This window comes from Condylura cristata, unplaced genomic scaffold, assembly GCF_000260355.1.
Source record: "Condylura cristata isolate star-nosed mole 26May11 unplaced genomic scaffold, ConCri1.0 scaffold00017, whole genome shotgun sequence".
In the NCBI taxonomy this organism is placed as follows: domain Eukaryota; kingdom Metazoa; phylum Chordata; class Mammalia; order Eulipotyphla; family Talpidae; genus Condylura; species Condylura cristata.
The window spans coordinates 19,165,876-19,187,346 of NW_004567118.1; the positions used below are offsets into that span (position 1 = coordinate 19,165,876).

The 21,471-nt window shown below is 39.9% G+C and overlaps 1 long non-coding RNA gene across 1 annotated transcript; it reads left to right on the forward strand.

The window, feature by feature from the left end:
- The first annotated feature begins 244 nt into the window (after window positions 1–244).
- Window positions 245–20,431, forward strand: LOC105853732. Its single transcript, XR_001145517.1, has 3 exons — window positions 245–307; window positions 8,436–8,552; window positions 18,853–20,431. It is a non-coding gene; the product is annotated as an uncharacterized LOC105853732 (long non-coding RNA).
- The last annotated feature ends 1,040 nt before the right edge of the window (window positions 20,432–21,471 follow it).

The following is a 21,471-nucleotide window of genomic DNA, read 5'->3' on the forward strand; positions in this document are numbered from 1 at the left end:
CACGAAAATTCTGGAGTTCGCTGGCGCTGGAGCCTGAGCAGCTACCAGGAAGTCCCCGGGCTCCCTGACTTTAGTCCCCTGCCAGGGCCACCTGGGACAGTTCCCCGCGCCCCGCCCCTCAAGCACGTGCGCGCCCACGTAGGGCGGAGGTCTGGAGCGGGTGAACGTCATCACCGAACGGCTCCCAGCGTCCGTTGCGGCTGTTTAGGTGCCCGATGCGCCTGCGCCGGAAGGGGGCGTTACCCCAACGGTCCTTCGGTTGGAGTGTTGGCGTGTGGTCCAGCCTGTCGGTTGTATCAACATGGAGGTAACGCGCGCGCAGTCTCTGGCTCCAACGTTGGCTCCTCTGTGCCCCTTTTCTGTGTTAGTTTTCTGTATCCGTGTCTCTGTGGGAGTCCCCCACCAGTATTTGGGTACATCCCCCTAGCTAGTTGGGAGCCTCAGTGTCTGTGGGCGGCACACACGGCACTCCAATGCACTTTGGATCAGGATGCTCTGTCCAAAAGGGTTAAAGGATACCTGGGTTAACACAAGTCTCAAGTTGTTTTTTATTTTCTGAATAACGTAAAAGACAGAGGGAGATATTTCCAAATTTGAAATCATTACCTCTTCCCATGTAGACACTCAGGTGATTGTAGGAGTGAAATCATGCATGTCTGCCCTCACCCTTTCACTTATTCTTAGTAACCTAAAGTCACCCAATCATTATATTCTAATTGTGACTTTGCTAAATCTAATCGTGTCAGTCATACTCAGGTGTTACCAGGTGATAATGGAGTTGCATAGATGGATGGGATGGGCTGTAGTGTAAGAGCAGGTGAATCAATAAAAACGTTAGTTAAGAATCAATTGTGTAGGTAAAAGTTACAATGAAAGATGAAGAACGTAAGGTTTTAATTATCTGTCAGGAATCTCAAACATTCCTGATAAGGTTAAAATCAATTATGTTTATGTGTATTATATTTATATCCTACTTCCTTTAGTGTGAGATGGCTTTTGACAACACAACACTGTTCATTTGGGCTTTGGAGGTTTTGTGTTTGTATTCTGCACTTGTGAAGTCACTGTGTGGGTGTGTTTGTAGTATGAGCTACATATGTGTTTGTTCACAGGCTTGTGGGGTTCAGTAAGTCTTGTGGGGTTTTTTTGGAGATGACATTTGTGCGTGGTTGTATCTGTAAATGTGAATCGTATATGCATATTTGTTGATCTCCTGGAGATTGTGATATTCACAGCAGGGTTATTCTGAAAATGTCATGATTTGGTAGGCACATGAAATGTGTTTATGTGAATTCCTCATTTGGGCATTATTTGTGTACTTAGTGTGGTAATATGATGAATGTATTTTTGTGTGTGGTGATAACCTGTGTGAATACTTTGGGGCTAACTGGGCATTTTAAGTTGAGTGCCTTTTTGTGAGTTATTGGAGTTGTTATTCAGAAGGTTTGAATTGTAATTCATATTTTTAGAGAATTTGAGGTTTTGCATTTGTTATTTAGGTCTTTGCAAGATGTTTGTGTGTGCATGTTTCCCCCTGTATTTTAGAAATTTGTGTCTGTATGTAATGTGGTTTGGCTGGCTTAGCAGCCAAATTTGCATTGTTGGGAGAGGTCCTTGTGGTATAAGGGCACTTATTTTGTATGTTCTCATAATGTGTTCAGGGCATGCTGTATGTACTTTTTGTATGTATTTTAGATTTTAGCAGGACAGGTTTATTAGGAATAGAAGAAAAACAGAGGCACTTGCAAAGTCAACTTTGTGCACAAGAACTGCTGTATGTATTTCCTTTGGTAATTTCCTGGAATTGTTAGTATGTATTCCTTTTGTGAGACCCCCCCTTTTTAAAGATTTATTTATTTATGCATACAGAACTGGGGTACGGGCCAGAGGTGTGGGGGGTGGTGAGAGGATTCACCATAGTGAGAGTGGAGAGTAGAAGAGGCAGATCAATGAAGTACACTGCTGAGGGAAACAGCAGGCGAGACAGAGAGGTCTGCTGTGCCATGTGGGTCACCTCCCAGGCCTGTGATTGAATTTGCACTGAAGCAGCTGCGGCCAGCTTTGCAGTGCTGCGCTTTACCCACTGCGCCACCAGGGAGGGCCCTGTGACACCCCATTTTATAGATATTTTGGTATGTGCAGATCAATGGCTTTTGTGGGGTGGGGTTTTTATGAATCTGTATTTTGCACAGTGGTGAAGTTGTAGTGTATTTGAGAATGTTGAATTATGTGTATATAGGTCATGCGAGGCTATATGTGTACTGGGGGATATAGAGTAAATTTTCCCATAATTGTAGTATGTTAGGAACCATGGGTATATTAGTGGTTTGTGGTGAGATATGTATATTGAATGTGTGTGTGGGTATACAAGGAGCATGGAAAATTAGATACCGTTTGTAGGGTATATTTGCATTTTCAGTAATGGGTTATTAAGTGTCAAGGGTTTAGACATAAAGTAAAACCAGTGACTCATCAAAGTAGTGTGGACTGAAAGAATAATCCTTGTCAGAGTTGTCTCTGCACTGTAAAACTGCTGACCTGGTGCCTGCAGATGCTTAAAGTCACCAAAAAGGAAAAAAAAAAAAAACAAAAAAAGCCTTTTCCTGTGCCTGTGAAGTACATGCAGCTCTATCAGTATGCCAAGACCCACCCCCAGTTGTTCTGACGCACAGAAAGAAACAGGAGCATGCAGCCCTGCCTTCTTAGCTGTAAGCTGCTTGAGAGCAGAAAGAAATTCTGTAAGCCCCAGGTGCTCTGCTAGTCCCAGCTCACAGAGCTAAAGTCTGACTGCACTGTAAGTGCAGTTTTTGTTAGAGTCCTTTTTCCTGGAACCAGAATATAACCAGAGGTCTCCTTTATATGTAACCTTGCATGGAAGATTTTTGTATCTCCTTTTGTGCATGTAGCCCACCTGCACCCACCTGCACAACCCCCGCATACCTGAGATCAGAACATCTAAAGGGTAGGACTAGCACTCAGAGACTACCTAGTGCTGTATTCTGAGGTTGAATCCTCAATTTTCTCTGGGTAATTTCTTTAATAAATTATACAGCATTATTTCACTCATCAGGAAAAGAGTTTTGTGCACTCACCAAAAGTTGTTTTCAAACTGGGAGAAACCATCCAAAATATGGAATAAGGCTCTGGTGTAGATTAAGTAGATTATATCATGCGGTAATACTAGAATTTTATTAAATGATAGTGAATTGGTTAGTAGTTACCTCATTATCATTTATGAAAACATAAATACTTGATTATGATTTCCAGAGACATGAAGAAATGATCCATATGAAGTTAATCTTGACCAAGCAGAATTACACCTTCTTTTCTATGACCAGACTGGTTTTGTCTTCTCAGGAATGAAGACTAGTTTTCATTTTAAAAATTATTTATTAAAGTAATATTGGATTTGTAACATCTGCATTTCAGATGTATATATATATATCAATGTCTGTATGTACTACATTGTTTATCACCAAAAGTACAGTTTCTGTACATCACCATACAATTGATCCCCTTTAAGAAAAAGATTTACTTACTTATGCATACAGTAAGTATAGGCCAGAGGTATAGGGGATAAGAGGATTCACCAGAGACAGAGTGGGCAGCAGAATAGGCAGATCTATTGAAATACACTGCTGAGGGGAACAGCAGGCAAGGCCTGCTGGGCCATGTGCGTCAGTTTCCTGGCTGGAGATCAAACTGATGACACAGTGGCTGGTCATTGCTTGATAGCACTGAGACCTTAACACCTGTGCCACCAGGGAGGCCCCAATTGACCCCTTGTATGCAGTTTACCCACACCCTTCTTTCCCTTCTGGGAACCACTATTTTGATCTTGTAGTCTAAGAGTTTGTTTTTGTTGTGTTGGTTCATTGTTTCTTCACCTGAATGAAGTAGTAAGGTATTTGTCTTTCTTCATTTAACTTATTTCACTTAGTCTCATACTCTGTGTTGTTACAAATGGAAAAATGTCATTTTGTTTTATATAGCTGAATAGTATTCCTTTGTGTATAAATACCACATCATCTTTATCCACATATCCTTTGATGGTCACTTGGGTTGTATCCAACTTCTGGATATTGTGAATAATGCTGCAGTGGACATGGGGGTGCATGTCTCTTTGGTTGGTGTTTTTATATTCCTCAGGTAAATACCCAGCAGTGGAATAGTTGGATCATGTAATATTTCTGTTCTTTTGTATGTGTGTTGAAACATCATGCTACTATTTTCCATTTTGGCTGCAGTAAACATTTGTTTTTTATTTTAACAATGTCACTATTTTGGTCTTTTTCTTAGACTGAGAGTATCATCAACCAAAATACTGTTATCCTGTTACCATCATAAATTGGGAAATCACATATTTGTTGTTTTCATTGATTGAATTGATAGAACAGAGGGCCACGTACTCACGTTTCATCATTTGTATTATTATTTCATCTAGTAGTTTGATCTCCTGATGGATATTATTTGATGTGTGGGTGGTTGCTGACAAGTATCTAAAGCCCTCAAGAGTGTACCATGCACTAGAGAGGTTGCGTGATGAGTGTAAAAAGAATAACCAGGTCTTGGAAAATGTCTCAGAGCAGAGATTGCGAGAAGCCAAGATTTGACTAATCAAGTAAGTCAGAGTCAGATTCAGGTTTTATTGTTGCAAGTCAATCTACAATTTCTCTTTTATATACTTGCACGGGCATAATATGATGCATTAACATATACATATCCTCTTGATTACTGAGAACAGGATGATTATGAGGTGATTTCATGAGGCAGTTTTGCAGGTGTGCTTCAACTTAAGTTAGGGTTCTGGATGACTGAAGTGAACATTCAGGTAAATTACTGAGAGGCATTTCTATGGGACAATAGAAAAACAAAGGTTAATAGTTCAACATATTACAAATTCAGTTTCTGAGTTTGGAGAGTAGCCAATTGAGAAAATCTCTAAGTTTGAGTTGAAAGCATTTTTGGTAGAATGCAGATGTACTTTCAGTGTGGTGGATTTTCCTGGTGTGCTATATTTGACTGTCTTGGATTATGTCATTGGGTATTTTGTTGAACTTTTCTGAGTGAACTTTTCTCATGCTGTAGTATGTATATGGAAGCTGTCCATATGTGATTTTCTCGTTTTCAAGTAAATAAAACTTTAAAGACAATTAATGAGACTAGATTCTAGTAATAGACATTAGTTTTCTACTGAAATGCAGGTTTTTTTAAAGTCTTTTTCTTAAAGTCACTATCACAATAAATAAATAAAGTTAAACTCACTGATTTGTGAAATAAATCTAGTTTATTGCACTTAGCTTGTTTACATAACTGTAGTAAGAAAGTGATTCTATGTATATTCTCAAGTATGACATTTAATCAGAGCTTCTGTGAGTGGTTTTCTTAAGCTCCATAAAGACATCTTTCATTCAAGTTTTCTGGTATTAAGGAATCTCAGATTAGACATTTAAAGTCTCCTTAGGCTAAGACACCAAATTTTTTAAAAATCCATTTATAATTGCTTAAAAAGAATTAAGTAACTCAGAATCAACTAAACAAGAAAGGCAAAAAGATCCATATGAGCACAACAAGATTTTATTAAAAGAATTAGCAACATAAAAGGATGGCAGGATATCCGATGCTGGTGTGTGTGGAGAACTAGCATAATCAAAAATGACTGTTTTTCTAAAATGATATACAAATTTAATGCAATCACAATATTTTTCAAAGAAATTGAACCAAAAAACCTGAAATTTATATGAACCACAAATGACCCTGAATTGCAAAAGCAATTCAGAATAAAGACTAAAGGAGAGATTGGAGGTATCACGTTACCTGACTTCAAACTACAATAAAAGCATCAGTATTAAAAACAATATGGTACTGACACAAAAACAGATACATGGGCCAATGGAACAGAATTGAAAGTTCAGAAATAAATCCATGTATTTATCAGCACCTAATCTACGATAAAACATCTATGACCATAAAATGCAAGAGGCCCTTAAATGGCACTGGAAAAACTGGAAAGCAACAGATACAAGAATAAACTTGGATTACTTGTTAACACCCTACACAAAAATAAATTCCAAATGGATTAAAGATTTAGATATAACACCTGCAACAATACATAGAAGAAAACATTAGCAATACATTTCATGAGATCAACAATAAAGATCATTTTGGTAACTCCTATGACAAAGGAATTAAAAACAAATGTAAACAATAGAGATGTATAATTTGGTACTTAGTTTAATATGTAGTTACATATGATATACTGGAGATGTTTCCTTGTATCTTTTTTTAAATTTTTAAAATTTTTTTTTTTAAGATTTATTTATTCGTACAGAACTCGGGTACAGGCCAGAGATGGGGAGGGTGAGAGGATTCACCAGAGACAGAGTGGGGCACAGAACAGGCAGATGGACGAAGTACATTGCTGAGGGGAGCAGCAGGCGGGTCTGGGGAGGTCTGCTGCGCCAGGGCAGGTGGGGATCGAACTCAAGCGGAAGTGGCTTAAGCTTCTTTGTGCTGTGCTTTAACCCGCTGCGCCACCAGGGAGGGCCCATGTTTCCTTGTATCTTAGGAGCATATACTGTGTACATCTATCAATATGTTGGTGAGTTATTAAGTTTATGCACAGAGTTTGAGGTTGTCAGAAATTGCCCCCTCCTCACCCCTTGCCCAAACTTACCTTGTATAGCTGCACATAGCAGATGACCCAGAGGGAATGTTATTTTGGATGTCAGTGGTCTAGATCTCCTTGCATCTCACTCATGCTTTAAATAACAAATCTGTAGTGTGGCCAGGTTAGAACTGTAGTATTTAAGGAAGTCCAGAGTCATTCCTTTGAGAATACCCCAGAAACTATTCAGAAATGTGCACTTTTTTCTTTTAACTCATATTTTTCACCCTCCCTTACTTGTATCTGCAAAGCCTAGTTAATCAAGAGTCCTTAATCAAATTGCTGACTGGACATTTCAGAGAGAAAAACCCTGTGTCCATAATATGATATGATATAACTATGTGTTATCTATTTCCTCCACTAGAATGTAAAATCATGAGAATCTTTACCATGTTCATTGATGGTTGAAGAAGAAATAACTATTGCCATAGTTTGGATTCCTTGGAAAAGAGACTTGGATACAGAGTTTAGGGAACAGAATGTTCACCAAACGACACCTATGAATGGTACAAAAAGGAAAAGGATTGGGCCAAGGGAAAGTTTTAAGTGTGAAGTAGCTTTAGTCTACCTTACAGGAACTGAGGAGACAGATTGTGTATTCAGAGTTGACCTCAATTGGAAGGAATCATGAGTTCTAATTATTCTACCTGATGCCAGTGAAATGAGTCTTCTTGAAATGGGGAGGACCATGGTCAATGCAGTTCTCTGTAGTCAATGCAGTCCTCAAAAGAACTGGGAGCGACACTGCTCTCCAACCACATTTTCATTACCTTGGGAAGCAAGGTCTTCCCTGCAGATTCTGGTAGCACATGCCTTTGTCACCAAACTCATCCATGTTATAGCTTACAGGGATTTCTTCACATAGTTTCTGAGTGTGTATTAAGGGTAGTGGATACTATTATGTATGTTGGGGGTATCTGTATAAATGTGGAGCTTGTCAAGGAGTGTGGAGGATTGTGTTTGTGCATGAAAGAATTTGGGATGGCCCTTATACATTGTGATGATTTTGGAGCTTTGTATACGTATGTATGATGATGGGGTGTAGACTGTGTAGATGCTAGGTTTGTAGGCAACTTGTGAATACTCCTGTCCATAAACATTGTATGTCCTTCCATGTTAGCAATGTTTTCTTTAATTTCCTTTATCCCTTTTCTTAAAAAATGCTTTTCAGTTTACTGATCCTTCACCTCTTTGGTTAAGCTTATTCATAAGTATTTTACTCTTTGTACTGAGATTGAGAATAGGATTTTCTCAATTTTCCTTTTTTGGTAACTCACTGATTTTGTATAGAAACATGACTAATTTCTGTTGGTTTTGTGTACTGCAACTTTGCTGAAATCATTTATTCTGTGTGTGTGTGTGTGTGGTCTAACATTTTCTACACATATAAACATGTAATTTGCAGTCAGTGTAATTTTACTTCTTCCTTTCTAATTGGGATGACTTTTTTTTTTTCTTGTTTAATTCCAATGACTAGGACTTCTAGTGTTATGTTGACTAGATGTAGTGAAGTTGACATCATTGCCAAACAATTTTTTGAGTTTTTCACTCTGCTTTTAAAAATAAGTTTTAATAGGTATTTAACTTTTCCCCATTATTTGAATATAGTTTTATTCATATTGTGCCAGTGATGAGTACTTATTTTTTTTATTATATACTCTTACTACTTGATGAAAATAGAGACGACTGCAACTTAGGAAAATACCCATAAACCAATTCTCATGAACACTGCTAACAAGCAGTATTATTTTTCTCCATTCCATTTCAGGAAACTGGGACATTGCCTGCTGATTTCTGCCATCTTCTTATTCATGAGGAATGGAAAATCGTAATACCCCCTAATGACAGGAATCAGTGGGCAGATATGAATTGTGGGTGTCCAAAGGTGAGTGTTATGAACTGAATCCCTCCCCCCAAAGCCATAGGTGAAAGCTCTAATCCCTAAAATGACAGTATTTGGATATAGAACTGATAGAGAGGTAATTATGGATAATAGTGTCATAAGGGTGAAGTACTAATCCCACAGGGCTAGTATCCTTACAAGAGTGAATCTTAAGTGCTTGATTGCTGGTCTCTGGCACAGGTACAGAAGAAGGTCATGTGAGGGTAATTACAGGGCCCCAGAATCTCATCCTAGTTTGCTACCTTCCAGTTGTTGAGTCCCTTCCAGTTGTTGAGGCTAACAGCAACACCTAATACCTCAGCCAGCCAGTTACCAGTGAGAAACAGACGCTCCACAGGCTTCCCCCTTCCCCCCATAATCAACTCTATAATGCCAGAACCTTTGCCTTTCCCAGAGCAACAAGTGTGGCTTACGGCAGTTGCTGCTTCTCCCCCATAATGTGATCCATAATAAACATTTCTCACTTGAAACCTATTATTGGCTCTTTTAAAATGTGTGGAGGATTAATTGGTGGGAGCCAGGCAAAGACCCTTTTTTGAATTAGTAACAAGGACAGTGTGAAAAGGCAGCCAATTGTCTGTATGCCAAGGAGAGAGGGTTCAGTAGAAAACAACTCTGTCAAGTTTTAGTAGTCTCTAAAACTATGAGGAAATTTCTGTTGTTTAAATCCTTCAGTTGCTAGTAACCCTAGCAAGCAAATACAATCTTGCATCTTGCTATTATAACACCTAAAATGGTAAAAGCAGCTTTGGAACTATTGTGATGGCAAAAGCTTTTGAAGAGTTTTCAGGCAATTGTTTAAAAAAAATATGGACATTAAATGATTTCACATCTGGCCTCAGATGGAATGAGGTACATGCTACCAGAAACTGGAGGAACAGTAATCTTTTTCATAAACTGGCAAAGAACTTGGCCAAACTGTGTACCAGTGTTTTACAGAAGACAGAACTTGTGATGGTGGTTAGCTGAGGAGATTTCTAGGCAAGACATTAAAGGCAGGAACTGTTTGCAAAATTGAGAACACACCAGTAATGTGGCTAGACAACTATTTGGTAAAAGACTGGTTTGGAATCAAACTCTCAGTAAAATACTGCCAGGGCGGTCTCTGTCTGTCTAGGAGAAAATCCCAAAGAATCAGTAAGAAGTTTCTGGAAGAATCAACATGTGATTATTAGCAAGGCTGAAGGACACAAGACCAATACAGAAAAATCACACTGTTTTCCAAATGTGCCAGAAATGAGCACTGGAATTCAAAATTAAACACTACATTATACTGTAAAAATTATATATTGCAGAAAATGCAATTTATTTATTTTTTTAAATGCAAAGCCTTCAACAAGTTAATAGCATAAAAAAGAGGAATTCTTATGGAATAAAAGAAGACAAAAGAGATGTATAGATCAAACACAATGTTTGAACCTTATTTAGACATTTAGGTACAAGTCTAAAAAATGTGTAAGATCTATATGAGGAAAACTACAAAACTCTGCTGGAAAACAACCAAATATCTAAACAAATGGGGATACATTTGATACTTTGAGGCTATTAACAAACCTATTTTAAAGTTCATATGGAAAGACAAAAGACCCAGGAGAGAGCCAATACAAGAACAAGTTCAAATTGATACAACCAGACTTTACCATTTACTATAAAGCTATGATAATTAAGAAAGTATAACACTAGCTAAGAACAAATTTTAAAAAATACAAATAGACCAATGCAGAACAGAAAACAGAGACAAATCCACACAAATAGAATCAACCGATATTTGATAAGTAAAAGAAAGTCAATGAAGGAGAATGATCAGGAACAACATTCTGCCCAAGCCCCTACCCCCCCCCCCAAATCTAGACACAAATCTTACACCTTTCACAAAAAATTAACTCAAAATGGATCATCTACCTGAAAGCGAAATATGAAAATCCTAGAACATGGGAGAAAATTAAAGTGTCATTGGGTTTGTCATTTTAGATATAACACCAAAAGCACAATCCAAGAAAAAAGTATGGAGTTGTGTTCTGTTATGATTAAAAATGTCCCCTCTACAAAAGACTAGTAAGAATATTAAAAAAATCAAGCCACATATAACTGAGATGGAAAAAGCCACAAAATGATACAAAAAAAATGATTTTTTTTTTTTTTAAATCAAGCCACAGACTGGGAGAAACTGCATAAAGAAATGTGACAGCCTGGAAAAGAGAATTAGAACCTGGAAAAGAGAATTAGAATGTGAATCATAGTCAAGAAAATTTAATAAGCCCCTCTTGGTAAAAGAAAACAAACTGATAGTAAGGAAATGGAAGAACTGAAAACTACTATCAGATATTATTGATCTAACTGAACTTATATAATGCTTTATACATAAAAAGATATACAGACTACATACCAAGGTAAATAAAATTCCAAGACACACAAAAAAGCAATTTCAGAGGACTAAAATTTTAAGAGCATATTCTTCACCCATGATTGAAATAACGTAAAAACCAGTTAACAGCAAGATATTTACAAATTTCCCCATAATTAGAAATTCAGCTCCAGTGGTCTGAAAGAAAGAAAAAAAAAAAAAAAAGGCCAAAGGACATGAATAGTCAGAACTAGAAAACAAACCATGCACACACACGTGCTTGAAGCATATCACAACTAACTCAAACCTGAACTATTAAGGGCTGTAGTGTGTCCCCCATCAAATTCAAATTTTGAATTCAAAAGTCATTACTTTAGAATATGACTGTACCTGTAGGTGTGGTCTCCAAAGAGGTAATTAACTTAAAAGACATTAGTGCAGACCCTAATCCAGTATAACCTGTCCTCACAAAAGGAAATTTGGACACAAGACCAAAGGAAGATCACAGAAATACAGGGAGGATGGTCATCTGCATGCCAAAGAAAGAGGCCTCAGAAGGAAACCAACACCTTGACCTTTAACTTCTAACCTCCAGAATTGTGAGAAAGTAAATTTCTGTTGTTTAAGACACACAGTCTATGGTGCTTTCTTACAGCAAACTAGTTTTAGCTAGCTGAAATGGCAGCTAAGACAGTCCTTAGGGGAAAGTTATAGCTTTAACTGAACACCAAAAAAGAAAAATTTTAATTAAAAAAAAAAAATTCAGCTCCCACTTTAAGCCAGGAAATGGAAAGGAAAATATAATAAAGATGATAGCAGGCCTCCCTGGTGGCCTACAGGTTAAGTTTCAGCACTACCTCCTTGAAGGCCCACTCATGAACCTGATTTCCACTGCCAGCCAGGGAGCTGACCACATGGCACAGCAGACCTCTCTTGTTGGGTCTGCTGCTCCCCTCAGCAATGCATTTCAGTGGATCCACCTATTCTGCTCCCCACTCTATGTCTGGTGAAAACTCTCACCCCCTGCAGCTCTGGCCTATACCCCAATTCTATGCAAATATAAATATTTTTAAATTAAAGAAAATGAACATAAATTATATAAGTAATTGAAATGTCAGACTATTTGCAAATATTAAAATTGCTGAGATCCCTGAGAGTAAGCAGTGGCCACTGGTGTGAGGTTGGGATCCATGAGCTGAACATAGTCTCTGGGAGCTAGCCCCAATCTATTTGGATCTCTGTCCACATGATTCTAAAGGCAGAACCTGGAGGAAAACTGGAGGTGAGGGGAAGAAGCCCCGAATCCAGGAAGCCTCTTCCTACCCCTGAGGCCCGCCAGCCTTGGCCCCAAGTGACCCACCTGTGCTAAACAGCTCTCTAATGGAGATGCTGTACTCCTGCCTCATGCTTTTCAAAGCAGCTGTTTCTCCTGAGAAAGTCTCTGTGTTCCAGCAGGGGGCAAGAAGAACACAGGCCCCATGAAATCAGGCAATTACAGCGACAGCAGAAAAGCCCCATTAAGTACAGTTGTGTTACTTGCTCTTCTCACTGTCCCCCTTGCTACCTTCACCAATTCCAGCAAGAGTGCACCACTCTGTGTGGCAGAGAATGTGCTCCTTCCATCCTGGAACCTGCCTTGATTTTAGACTATTTATTTTCAGGCTATTTCTCTGGTAGAGTGGATCACACTTGCCAAATGGGAGTCTTGGAAATGCTTCTTTCATATTTCCTCATAAGTATTTTAAATGTTTTCCCCCTGACCCACACCCTAATACTTCACCAGGCTCTGCTTCCCATAACAAAGGCCAGCTCTGTTTTCTGTCTCCACCAAATGTACTTTCCCCCTAAACCCTACTTTGTGGCTGGCGATGCCAACCTTTTTTGGTTTGGTTTTGGTCAGATAAACACTGGGAAACAAAGAAAACGATATTATCTTTCTTTGTACTTTATATAGCCTGACCTAAGATCTTTCTTCAGGAACTTTATGTGTGGTATTTTATAGGACCCCTAGGGCAGTATACTTAATTTACTCATTTATTTAATTCAGTGCTTACTGTATGTATAAAACTAGTCCATAAACTCCATGAAACCATAAGTACATAATAAAACAAAACTGCTAACCCCCAGATCTGAAACTATAAAGCTCCTAGAAGAAAACAAAGGGAGAAAGCTTCATGACATTGGAGTAAGTACAATATAACAAAGGCAAAGACACAGGAGCAAAATAAACAGAGTCCATCAAACTTAAAGACTTCTGCATAGGCCTACTTGGTGGCCTAGGGGTTAGAGTCAGTACTATCAATGTTAAGGCCTGAGCTTTATCCCCAAACAGGAAGGTGACCCACATATGGGGCAGCAGACCTCACCTGTCTCACCCCACTTCTCCCCTCAGCATTGTATTTCAGTAAATTTGCCTATACTGCTCCCACTGTGTCTCTGATGAATCCTCTCCTTCCATCCCCCAACTCTGACCTACAGTCAATTCTTCTACACATAAATAAATCTTAAAAAAAAAAAAGACTGCACATCAAAGGAAACAAGTAAGTGGAAATACAACCTACAGGAGAAAATACATGGGAATTACGAGTCAGATATGGCATTAATATCCAGGTTCTATATAGAACTGCTACAATTCATTAACAAAAATCAATTAAAAGGATCTGAGGACCCTCCCTGGTGGGGCCACAGGTTAAAGCGCAGCACTGCAAGCAAGCCACAGGCACTTCAGTGCAAGTTCAATCCCCAGCTCCAGAGGTCCACATGGTGCAGCAGAACTCTCCTGACCCGCCCGCTGCACCCACTGCTCCCCTTAGCAGTGTACTCCATCAGTCTGCCTGTTCTGCTCCCCGCTGTCGTTGGCGAATTCTCTCACTGCCCCTGCACCTCTGGCTTGTACCCCAATTCTGTATACATAAATAAATCTTAAAAAATAAAAAAGGATCTGAGTAGAAATTTCTCCAAAGAGATAACAAATGGTCAATAGCATATGAAAAGATACTAAACTTCAAAAATCATCAAGAGAATATAATCAAAGTTACAGTGTGATAGAATTTCATAGTATTAGAATGGCCATAATTCAAAAAACAAAAACAGAAAATAACAAGTTTGACAAGGATGTAAAGAAACTGTACCCCTAATGCATTATTGGTGGATCTGTAAAATGGTGTAGTTGCTATGGAAAACAACAGAATTACCAGATGATCCAAGTATTTACTTCTGGATATATATCCAAAGGAAATGAAAACAGGATCTCAAAGAATTATTTATACAGCCATGTTTGTCAAGACTGACACAAAGGAATATCTATCAACAATGGATAAAATGGAGCTATGCATACCACTTTATATATATATAAAACGTTGTGGCATAAATATATATATATATGTCATAGTGTAATATTACTCAGCCTTTAAAAAGGAAATCCTGTCATAAGTTATGGATGTTATGCTAAGTCAAGAAGCCTGTCACAAAGACAGACACTGCATGATTCTCTTATTGAGGGTACTAAAGTAAGGTAAAGTAGAATGGTGGTTACCAGAGAGGGAAGGAGAGGGTAAAGTTATACTGTTAACAAAACTGTACTGTACACGTAGAAGTTGAGGATAAATATATGTTGTTTCTTACAATTAAAAAAAAGAGGATCAAGTCTGTATCTTTAAAATTTGTGAAACCCAACCACTTAAGAAATACGATTTGGGGAAAAAAAAAAAAAAGAGAGACCTCCAGTGAGATCCACACTTGGCTTTGTAGATCTGGGGATAAATGACAGTACTTTTTGGTAAGTGATGAGTGTAAGGGATGAGTATGTGGAACTTCACAGCTACTTTTTGGATGTCTGCAATATTTTAAAGAAAATTCAGAATTAAGAACTTAAATCTAGATGCCTTATACTCTTCACCACTCCTCCCTGATCCACGCCCACCCCGAGATCAAAAGGGTAAGCCTACAGTCCCTTGAGGTTGGGGGGAAGTTGCCTGCCCCATCCAGTGCTTAAGGAAAACAAGGCCAAAGGAAACTGCCCATCAGCACATCAGATGCTGGAGCAATCTGGTATATCCCACACAGCCCAGCCATTCTGCTCACCCCAGAGCCTGTGGGCCCTCTGGGCCCAGAATCATTGGACCAGGGCTGGATCGAGACAAGTCTGGGCTTTTTGCCCCACGCCAGTCTTTCCTCAAAACCTGAGCCTATCGCCCGCACCGCAGAGATGGAGCGCGTCCCTCCACTAGGGATATCTGCTAGCGTTCCCCTCTCCCATGCCCAGCCTGCCAGACATCGCAAGCCCAGCGTTAAGAATCAAACCACCCCCTGCCGTCGTCACCCAGCTTTCCTATCGCTCTCCTTGCAGAGGAGCCAGGCATAGGGCTTGCTCACCATAGGTGAGGAATTACTGTCTCACCACGCTGCGCCTCAACTACGACTTAGCGCAGGACATGCCAGCTGTAGTGTCAAAGGACTACGCTACCGTGCAACTAACAGTGGAGAGACTACCCTGCCCACAATGCCCCCAAGTGAGAACTAAACTACCCTGACAGCCCTGGGACCGTGGATCCCAGCAGTTAGTGCCTCCGGGCACCTGGCCGAGATGCCCACAAAGCAAGGAGCTGAGACTTGCCCTGGACTCGGCCTGGTGGAACTAAGCACCTGCCCCTCAGCTCTCACTGGAATCGAATGATTAAAACTAATTTACGGGTAACAAAAATCATTTAGATGTAACAATAGGAAACTCAAACATTGAAATCTTTATAAAAAGACTAACACACTTTTTCTGCTCAAAATCAAGTATTAAGAATCAGAGTTGGCCACCTACCTTAAATAACTTTTAAAAGGATAAAATATACAACAGACTTGAAGGCAGTGGACATAAGGCAATGAAGAGCAATGAACCGTGAAGAAGGGGCAAGTTCAGGTGATCCCTTGAACTTCGCCAGAAATTTCAGGTCACAAGACTGAGAAGGGAAACCCAAGCAGAGGCCACTCCCCAAGTATAGTAGGATACCTGTATATGTGCAACCCACAGGAAAGAACCAGAAAAATGCATTAGCTTAGTGTCCATTCCCAGCAAAACGGATGGAAATCAATTCACAAGGCTCAAAGGACTCAAAAGTGTTTATGCCTCAATAGTGGGCAAAATCAGCCCTAAATTTAGCTTACCTTTATATTGTTTGGGGGAAGAGGTATATCAACTACTTTAGAAACCTTGTCACCATTTTTTCACGAATTAAGTATGCAAATTACACATTCTTACATAAATTTTAGAGAAGCCACAACTCAAGGTCTCTGATAACATGAGCCTTGAGTTTAATGCAATTCCAATTAAAATAGCATTTAATTTTCAAATATTTACTAATAACTATTAGTATTTATCAAGAAAAACAGTGATGGAAATAAAACTCAAATTATCATTTTACTATAAAATCTAATAAACCTTAATTTTTAAAAACCCTAACAATGATTCAAGTCAGTTAAATAGAACTAAAGGAAAAGGCAATAAAGTAATGAAGGGCAAATTGGAAAAAGGGAAGTGAGAAAGATGGTTTCAAGTACTTTGGTACATTTGAGAAAACAATTGCTTATTTGTGGGAAACTAAGCTAGTTTGCAAAACAAATATAAAAGTCACCTTGTAGTGTGCAGTGTGGCAGGTCTTTGCAATTATTAGACTATAAAAGTTTTCAAAACTCACCAAATTATACAGGTAAAACAGTGATTATATGTAAATTACATCTAAGTCTGATTAAAGAGAGATACTCCTCTCAAAACTATAGCTGCATTTAATTTTGGACACAAGTGCATTTCAAAAAACTTACTCTACAGAAAGCTTCAACAATAAAGTGTATACAAAGATTACCATGGCATGCTTGTGATGGTGCACTAAGGGGAATGCAGTTATTAGGGCTGGCAGTTGGAGGGAGATAATGTGCTTTTGTACTTTGTGTTCATTGAGTAGCAAAACAAACCATTCTTTCAAAAAATGTATGCATACAAAATTGGGGTGGTCATTTGAGGGGAGTGAGAGAATTCACCAGTGTGAATACAACAGGCAGATCCACTGAAATACACTGCTGAAGGCATGGGTAGTATAGAAGAAGTCTGCTACCCTAGGCAGGTCACTTCCCTGGCCAGGGATCGAACTTGTGCTGCAGTGGTTGCATATTGCTTCATAGTGCTGCACTTTACCCACTGAGCCACCAGGGAGGGCCCACCCCCCTAAAAAGGCAGCATTCTTTAATGATTCTTTTAATGATTCTTTTAATGATTCTTTAATGATGTGATTTCCATGGTCTGAGATGCTGGTGCCACCATCCTGACAGTTTGTACCTCAGTCGTCTCACTTCTGGACAGTTGCTTATATAGCAGGTGACACAAGCTATTTCCACCTCCTCATCTGTTCTCAGTGTCTACTCACACTTGTCTTCCAGGAGTTTTCAAATCCAAAAGCCTTCTCCTGGGGCTTTGAACCACTGAATTGGATTATTTCTGCCTTCCTTTACTCTCACACCAGGTGGAGGGCCCCTTTGGGTAGGAAGCAGGAACTTGTGTTAGGAGACTAGTCCTCCAAAGGGAAGGTACTTGGGCTACTTGCTGGCATGGCCACCAGATGGCAGCCTGGCTCCATTCTCAAGGTTAGTTTCAGACATCAGTTTTATGTCCAATAAGGTGGCTGCAAGTCACATGATAGCACTGAAAGCAGCTAGTCCTGATTGTTGCACAAAATATAGATTTCAGAGATTTAGTATGAAACAAGAATACAGTATCTAACTTTTTATATTGCCAACATGTTGAAAAGTATTGTAGATGTAAAAGTTTAAAGAAATGCATTGAAATGTTCACCTGTATATATATTTAACTTATGCATACAAAACTGGGGTACAAGCCAGAGGTGCAGGGGCAGTGAGAGGATTCACTAGAGACAGAGTTGGGAGAAGAACAGGCCGACTGAGGGGAGCAGCAGACAGGTCAAGAGAAGTCTATCGCACCATGTGGGTCACCTCCAGGGCAGGGATCAAAATGTTAAAAGTGGCTTTAGCTACTTAGTGCTCTACTTTAACCCACTGCGCCACCAGGGAGGGCCTCACCTGTATTTTTAATGTAACTACTAATAATATATGAGTCACATTCCATTTCTACCAGACAGTGCTGTGCTAGATCGGTACAATTTCCCAGAACAAAGCCAAAGAACTTGTATTCCAGCATCTGCCCAATATGCAGTCACACCTCATGTGATGTCACAGAATACCTTCACCATTACAGGTGACGTGATGCCAGAAATCCAGTTCACAGCCAGGCCCTTAGACAAGGAGCCCCTGACCATTCGGACAGCTCTTCTCTCAGTCCAGTCTTGTGCGAATATGTGGTAAAGGCAGACATAGTGCATTGTCAATGCCAGCCAACATGCTGCATTTGACATGTTTCACTCACATCAACCCAATTCAAAAACTGGGACAAGGGCCCGAATTTCCCAGCAGTGACTAGCAGATCTGTACCCAGGTATCACTAGGACAGACGTTCTCTTAATCACTGCCTTCCGTGGAGCCTCTCAGGTCTTCCAATTCCTTCCTGTTGTTGGTAATCTGGACAGCAATTCCCTTCATTCTGTCCTGTTCCTTAATCACCTGTGCTTTCCTGAAGGCACAGGGCTGAAGGGTTCACTTCCCAGGCAATGACCAGAGTGAAGTTGGTCTGTTTTAAAACCATGCTTGTCTGAATGTAATGTGCTAGAGGGAAGACTTTTCAAAGGCAAGCCAGGACAGAAAGCTTTTCTGGGAGCTGTGTCAAACTCATGCTGTGTACCCTGCTTATATTGTCTCATTTAACCCACATGACATCCCTCTGAAGTAGGTGCTATTACCTTCATCTTATAGTTGAGGAATCTAAGGCATAGGGATTTCTCTGTGGACAGGAAGTTGAAATCCTGTAGTCTATTCTTTCTTTCTTAGGTCTATAGCTACAGCGGATCAGCAGCATGACTACAGAATTACCTTTCTGATGATGGGAAGCCTGGGCCTCTCAGGCTGCAAGAGGAGTGAATGAAGAGCCCCAAGTCTGATGGATCTGAGACAAATGGAGTGAAGAGGAGAATGAGATACCCTAGAGGGGATTATGGTCGACATGTCTTTACCTTTTGTGGATCTGCATTATCTAATGAACAAATCTTACACCAGCAGTCGTGGTCTGAACAGTCCAGGTATGGCTGGTTAACTTGGCAGCATATTCTGCAAAGCACACTTTTCACCCAACCTCAACAGCCTGCTCACCTCTCCCTTGCACATCATTCTGCTTACCTGTCCCATCCTTTGCTCCCAGCCCTCAAAAACATCCTCCCATACAGCTTACAACAGCCCCCACCCCCATCTTTGCCTGTCCTCATTCATGGTACTGAAGTGAGAACACAGAAGAGAGAAACATAACAAAGTTATTTTGTCCAAGTTTTTTCTTAAGTCAGTAGCCTAGAATGCTAGGATGTGGAGACCGTGCCTGACACTAAGAAAACGAAGATCTTGGGAGAAGGGAAACTTCAAACATGAAGTCAAGTCCAGGACTATTTAAGACCATGGCATTCAGTGATACAAAGTACCTAGGCATCCCAGATGGGCTCTAGCTCTGAAGCAAATTAGCCATGCAAATGGCCTTGGATAAGTCACTTCCAGAGTGACTGGCAAACACCACCTTAGTATTTTGATTCTTACAACTCTGAGATTATGTTACTCTATCCTGTTTACAAATTACACCATTTCTGTAACATCACATAGCTAGCATGACAGATGAGCCTTTCCAAGTTTTTCCCCAATGCCCTCTGCTGTATTGTTGCCTGAACACTTCCATCTCTCTCCAGTCTCCTTACTAGTAAAACCATTTCTGCTCAGCCTGGCAATCAGCTTGTTAGGTCATTTTCAGGCTCCCTGCAGCTACAGCAACTTATCAGAAAAGCTACTGTTGAGACACAAAGGAAGCACCAGACTGTGCTGCTGCAAAGACTATTCAGTTTTGGTTTGATGGTTGACATGTGCCGTTTACCCTTATATCTTCATGCCTTGTACAAAGGGTGTTGGCCATTATTACCGCAGTTGCACTCTTAACAAGAGTGGCCTTGAGGATGGAAATTATGTGCCAGAGATAGAAGAGGAACTATGGACTTTTAAGTTCCATACCAATACTGCACCATCTCCATGCTTCTTTAAAATGGTTCTTCCAGCGTCAACAGCAGTTCAATGTAGTCACTCCACCCCAGGCTATTTTAGGAAAAATAGCTTTTACGTCAGAAGTTTTCAAGCCAAGTAGGCTCTGAGAATTCCAAGGAGTTAGAACACGGCAGAGATTTTCCTCAGTTCACCTCCCTGACCTTCCCTTAAGACCTTAACAAGTAGAAGGCACAACAGGAAAACAAAATGGAAGCAGCAATGCCACTTCGATGGCATTGGGGGCTGAGGGCTGCCTGGTGCAATCCAAATATTTTTAATGAGGAGATTTATAATACTTTAATGAACGGAAATAGGGAAAATTTGTAACTCATTAAAAAAACCTTCCAATCCTACTATGGTCATTATCACTTTCAATATCCTTTTTTTTCCCTAAAAACAAACTGATGCAATTTTGCCACCCAATTGAGAATTTCCTTTTCACTATGGCATCTTTAAATACATTACCTTTCAAAATCAGTACCAATAAAAACACTTAAAACCACTGTTGGCGTGCTAATGCACACATCCCAGTAAGTACCATTCTTAGTATATGTTCAAATCAGATCAGGAATCAGAGATAAGGAACGTTTCTGCAAAGTAGTGCCTGCCTGAACAAATTCAAGGAATGAGAATTACCAGTATAGAGTGAAAGTCACATCCTAAGCAGATGGTATTGTGTATGTACAGACATGCATTTGCAAAAAATGGAAGAGCTGAATATGGCTCAAATTAGTTTCACTAAGACATTTGTGAATGATAGTATTACCATCAAATCATGGCTAATAAAAAATACCTGGGCCCTCCCTGGTGGCGCAGCGGGTTAAAGCACAGCACTGAGAATCTAAAGCCGCTTCCGCATGAGTTCGATTCCCGCCTGCCCCGGAGGTGACCGCATGGCGTGGCAGACCTCTCCTGACCCGCCCGCTGCTCCCCTCAGCAGTGTACTTCGTCGATCTGCCTGTTCTGCTCCCCACTCTGTCTCTGGTGAATCCTCACCCCTCCCCCACACACACACATCTCTGGCCTGTCCCCCATTTCTGAAAGCAAAAAAAAAAAAATCAAAAAAAAAAAGAGGAAAAAAAAAAAATACCTGAACAGATCTTCACGTCCAAATATTTTTATATAAAAAACCATGTAACTGCAATGATAGGAGGGTTGAGACCGATTTAAATAGCACAGGTTTTACAGTGAATGCAACTTTTTTATTGAAAAAATATTTAACAAATTATAGGCAACTCTACTCTCATCAACCATTTTCACTTGTTTACTTTCCAGTCCTTGTACACATTAAACAGATTCAACCACAGGGCTACGTACCATAACAGGTACTCAGCGCAGCATACAATTTCCACAATATACAATCCCATTCCTTTAATA